The following is a 6,231-nucleotide window of genomic DNA, read 5'->3' on the forward strand; positions in this document are numbered from 1 at the left end:
CTCTCGACCTGGCGCAATATCTTTCTAGCTTTTTGTTTAGGCGGGACGCCATCATGTCCACCTGTGGCCGTTCCCAACGGTTTACAATCAGCTGGAAGACTTCTGGATGAAGTCCCCTCTCTCCCGGGTGGAGGTCGTGCCTGCTGAGGAAGTCTGCTCCCCAGTTGTACACTCCCGGAATGAACACTGCTGACAGTGCTAACACGTGATTTTCAGCCCATCGGAGAATCCTTGTTGCTTCTGCCATCGCCATCCTGCTTCTTGTGCCGCCCTGTCGGTTTACATGGGCGACTGCCGTGATGTTGTCTGACTGGAGCAGTACCGGCTGGTTTTGAAGCAGGGGTCTTGCCTGACTTAGGGCATTGTAAATGGCCCTCAGTTCCAGAATATTTATGTGTAGGGAAGTCTCCTGACTTGACCATAGTCCTTGGAAGTTTCTTCCCTGTGTGACTGCCCCCCAGCCTCGAAGGCTGGCATCCGTGGTCACCAGGACCCAGTCCTGTATGCCGAATCTGCGGCCCTCTTGAAGATGAGCACTCTGCAGCCACCACAGCAGAGACACCCTGGTCCTTGGAGACAGGGTTATCAGCCGATGCATCTGAAGATGCGATCTGGACCACTTGTCCAACAGGTCCCACTGAAAAGTCCTTGCATGGAACCTGCCAAATGGAATTGCTTCGTAGGAAGCTACCATTTTTCCCAGGACTCGCGTGCAGTGATGCACCGACACCTGTTTTGGTTTCAGGAGGCCTCTGACTAGAGATGACAGCTCCTTGACTTTTTCCTCCGGGAGAAACACTTTTTTCTGTTCTGTGTCCAGAACCATACCCAGGAACAGTAGACGTGTCGTAGGGACCAGCTGTGACTTTGGAATATTTAGAATCCAACCGTGCTGTTGTAGCACCTCCCGAGATAGTGCTACCCTGACCAACAACTGCTCCCTGGACCTCGCCTTTATCAGGAGATCGTCCAAGTACGGGATAATTAAATCTCCCTTTTTTCGAAGGAGTATCATCATTTCGGCCATTACCTTGGTAAATACCCTCGGTGCCGTGGACAGACCAAACGGCAACATCTGGAATTGGTAATGACAATCCTGTACCACAAATCTGAGGTACTCCTGGTGAGGATGGTAAATGGGGACATGCAGGTAAGCATCCTTGATGTCCAGTGATACCATGTAATCCCCCTCGTCCAGGCTTGAAATAACCGCCCTGAGCGATTCCATCTTGAACTTGAATTTTTTTATAGAAGTGTTCAAGGATTTCAAATTTAAAATGGGTCTCACCGAACCGTCCGGTTTCGGTACCACAAACATTGTGGAATAGTAACCCCGTCCTTGTTGAAGGAGGGGCACCTTGACTATCACCTGCTGGGAATACAGCTTGTGAATTGCCTCGAGCACTGCCTCCCTGTCTGAGGGAGTTGTTGGCAAGGCAGATTTGAGGAAACGGCGAGGGGGAGACATCTCGAATTCCAGCTTGTACCCCTGAGATACCATTTGAAGAATCCAGGGATCCACCCGTGAGCGAGCCCACTGATTGCTGAAGTTCTTGAGACGGGCCCCCACCGTACCTGGCTCCGCCTGTGGAGCCCCAGCGTCATGCGGTGGACTTAGAGGAAGCGGGGGAGGACTTTTGTTCCTGGGAACTGGCTGTATGCTGCAGCTTTTTCCCTCTACCTCTGCCTCTGGGCAGAAAGGATGCGTCTTTAACCCGCTTGCCTTTCTGGGCCCGAAAGGACTGTACCTGATAATACGGTGCTTTCTTTGGCTGTGAGGGAACATGGGGTAAAAATTGTTGACTTCCCAGCTGTCGCTGTGGAAACGAGGTCCGAGAGACCATCCCCAAACAACTCCTCACCCTTATAAGGCAAAACTTCCATGTGCCTTTTAGAATCTGCATCACCCGTCCACTGCCGAGTCCATAATCCTCTCCTGGCAGAAATGGACATTGCACTTATTTTAGATGCCAGCCGGCAAATATCCCTCTGTGCATCTCTCATGTATAAGACTGCGTCTTTTATATGCTCTATGGTTAGCAATATAGTGTCCCTGTCTAGGGTATCAATATTTTCTGACAGGGAATCTGACCACGCAGCTGCAGCACTGCACATCCATGCTGAAGCAATAGCTGGTCTCAATATAATACGGAGTGTGTATATACAGACTTCAGGATAGCCTCCTGCTTTCTATCAGCAGGCTACTTTAGGGCGGCCGTGTCCGGAGACGGTAGTGCCACCTTCTTTGACAGACGTGTGAGCACTTTATCCACCCTAGGGGATGTTTCCCAACGTGACCTATCCTCTGGCGGGAAAGGGTACGCCATTAGTAACCTTTTAGAAATTACTAGTTTCTTATCGGGGGAAGCCCACGCTTCTTCACACACTTCATTTAATTCATCAGATGGGGAAAAACCACTGGTAGTTTTTTCTCCCCAAGCATAATACCCTTTTTTGTGGTTCCTGGGGTAATATCAGAAATGTGCAACACATTTTTCATTGCCACAATCATGTAACGTGTGGCCCTATTAGAATGTACATTAGTCTCATCGTCGTCGACACTGGATTCAGTATCCGTGTCGACATCTGTGTCCGCCATCTGAGGTAGCGGGCGTTTTAGAGCCCCTGATGGCTTTTGAGACAGCTGGGCAGGCACAAGCTGAGAAACCGGCTGTCCCACATCTGCTATGTCGTCAAACCTTTTATGTAAGGAGTTGACACTTTCACGTAATTCCTTCCACAAGTCCATCCACTCAGGTGTCGGCCCCGCAGGGGGTGACATCACATTTATTGGCACCTGCTCCGCCTCCACATAAGCCTCCTCATCAAACATGTCGACACAGCCGTACCGACACACCGCACACACACAGGGAATGCTCTGACTGAGGACAGGACCCCACAAAGCCCTTTGGGGAGACAGAGAGAGAGTATGCCAGCACACACCAACAGTGCTATATAACACAGGGATTAACACTATAACTGAGTGATTTTTCCCAATAGCTGCTTGTATACACAATATAGCGCCTAAATTTAGTGCCCCCCCTCTCTTTTTTACCCTATGTAGTCTGGAAACTGCAGGGGAGAGCCTGGGAGCGATCCTTCCAGCAGAGCTGTGAGGGAAAATGGCGCCAGTGTGCTGAGGGAGATAGCTCCGCCCCTTTTTCGTCGGACTTCTCCCGCTTTTTTCTATGTATATCTGGCAGGGGTATTTTATACATATATAGTCTCTATGACTATATTATGTGTTATTTGCCAGCCGAGGTACTCAATATTGCAGCCCAGGGCGCCCCCCCTCCCCAGCGCCCTGCACCCATCAGTGACCGGAGTGTGAGGTGTGCATGGGAAGCAATGGCGCACAGCTGCAGTGCTGTGCGCTACCTTGATGAAGACCGAAGTCTTCTGCCGCCGATTTCCAGGACCCTCTTCTTGCTTCTGGCTCTGTAAGGGGGACGGCGGCGCGGCTCCGGGACCAGACGACCGAGGCTGGGCCTGTGTTCGATCCCTCTGGAGCTAATGGTGTCCAGTAGCCTAGAAGCCCAAGCTAGCTGCAAGCAGGTAGGTTCGCTTCTCTCCCCTTAGTCCCTCGTAGCAGTGAGTCTGTTGCCAGCAGATCTCACTGAAAATAAAAAACCTAAAATAAACTTTCTTTTTCTAATAGCTCAGGAGAGCCCCTAGTGTGCATCCAGCTCAGCCGGGCACAAAATTCTAACTGAGGTCTAGAGGAGGGTCATAGAGGGTGGAGCCAGTGCACACCAGGTAGTCCTAAAGCTTTCTTTAGTTGTGCCCAGTCTCCTGCGGAGCCGCTATTACCCATGGTCCTTACGGAGTCCCAGCATCCACTTAGGACGTCAGAGAAATTATATATAACGCTGCTCCGCAATGGATCAGTGGGGCTCTATGAACATTATTACATGGAAGACTATGGGGTATATTCAATTGAAGTCAAAAGCTGCCGTCTGTCTATAAGATGGCAGTTTTCAACTTTTTTAGGTCGGAAGGGGTTCCGACCTATTCAATCTAACCCCAAATTATTCGACAAGTCGAGGAATTCAACTTGTGGAAAAGCACGGGGTTCGGCGGAATAGCTGCCGATCCGCGTGCTTCTGTCGAAAACGGGGCCCTTTTTTCGACCATCTCAGTTCGACTTAAAAAAAAGTCGAACTGAGATGAGGGACCTGAGAGGAGAGGGGGGGGTGAGCCGCGGGCAGACAGGGGAGAGCAGCGTGCAGACGGGGACAGCAGCGCTACAGGAGGATGTGGCACAGCCGCCGCTCACGGCAGCGTCCACCCAGCTCCAGCAAGTGAGGTCACGCTTGCTGGAGCCGGGTGGACGCTGCCGCGAGGTCTGGCGGCTGTGCCACATCCTCCTACAGCGCTGCTGTCCCCCATCTGCCCGCGGCTGTCTGCCCTCTCCGGTCGCTCATCTCAATTCGACTTTTTTAAAGTCGAATTGAGATGGGCATTGAATAGCCAAAGTTGGATCCATTCAGACAAATGAATGTCGGAATGGATCCGACTTCAATTGAATATACCCCTATATATTTGAGAGAAAAGAACCTGTTTCAGATATGAAGAAAAAAACACTCAACTCTGGAGTATTTGCTGTGCAAAAAACACGCACAATTGGTCTGCAAAACTTAATTTCGTACTACTCTTCATCAGATATCTCAGTCTTGTCTGCTATATATGAACGGGTAAATTTACTAAGGTAGAAGTTTTTTTTAGAACTGGTGTTGTTGCCTACAGCAACCAATCAGCTTCTACTTAACATTTATCTAGCTGCTCTGGAAGATAATAGATAGAATCTGGTTGCTATGGGTAATCAATATCACCAGTTCTAAAAAAAACCTCCAACCTTAGTAAATTTACCCCGAAGAGTGTACTTTACCCATCAAAGTGAAATAAAATAGTTATGCTATGGCCTTATCAATCATATAAATCACTGATTTAAAAAAAAAAAATCAGGTTAAAAAAAATCCCTTGTTTTTAATTTGAATGTTTTTGTTACATTTAGTAAATAATTGCTGTCATTTATTATTATTGTACATGAGGCAGCGACATGCTGTATCACATGGAGCAGACGAGTCTCCCGCCATATCTAATGGGAATTTATTAACTGATAATCCCCGATCTCTGGGTTACATTGCCAGGGGTGTTATCGGAGCCCTCTGCATGACAAGTAAAACATTATTAGAGTGATAAGAATAATTAAAAACAACCCTTATATCATCCTTCAGTGAAGAAGCTTGAATTAATACTGTGCATGTCTTCCCACTCGGCTGCAAATGTCGTGCTTAAATGAAGATCCAAGGCAGCGTTTGTGGGCCTGGAGTACAGTGAGGTGAAGTGAAATTCAAGAGTAATCCGTTCAGGCAATAATCTATTACATTTTAATGTGTGCAAAAGCGCAAAGTAATTGTGCACAGGGCTTAACCTGTAAATGTAATTTAAAGAAAGCGATGTGTCAAGTGAATTAACTGACGGAAAATATTTGGACATAAATTAACAAACCAGCCATTTATTATTTCAGTTTCTCTCACTGTCAGTCCGAATTGCAGCAGACTAACTAAAGGGACCAGTGTCGGACTGCGGAAAGAAGGGCCCACCGGGCGAATGAAGTGGTAGGGGCCCATACTTAGGGGTGTGGCCAGTCTCCAGAGGGGGTGTGGCCAGTCACCACAGAGGCTTGGCAAACTATTAGTGAGTGCATGGTCTGGGCCCCTTGATAAATATATACAGTATATACTATACTGCTAGTGCATGCACAGTAATGTACCAGATTAATAACAGCAATGCACTGTAGAAAATACACCTTAGTCCCGTGCAGTATAATGTAACATATGCATACAGTGTCCGACTGGGGCATGTAGGGCCCACCAGGGGAATGCAGTGGTAGGGGCCCATGTTTAGGGGTGTGGCCAGTCTGCAGAGGGGGTGTGGCCTGCCACCACATTGGTTTGACTAACCATTAGAGAGTGCAACATCTGGGCCCCTTCATTAATTTCAGTAAATTCAGCTGCTGCATGCATGATAATGTACTAGTGATGTGCACCTGAAATTTTTCGGGTTTTGTGTTTTGGTTTTGGGTTCGGTTCCGTGGCCGTGTTTTGGGTTCGAACGCGTTTTGGCAAAACCTCACCGAAATTTTTTGTCGGATTCGGGTGTGTTTTGGATTCGGGTGTTTTTTTCAAAAAACCCTAAAAAACAGCTTAAATCATAGAATTTGGGGGT

This window comes from Pseudophryne corroboree, chromosome 4 (genome assembly GCF_028390025.1).
Source record: "Pseudophryne corroboree isolate aPseCor3 chromosome 4, aPseCor3.hap2, whole genome shotgun sequence".
NCBI classification, from domain to species: Eukaryota; Metazoa; Chordata; class Amphibia; order Anura; family Myobatrachidae; genus Pseudophryne; species Pseudophryne corroboree.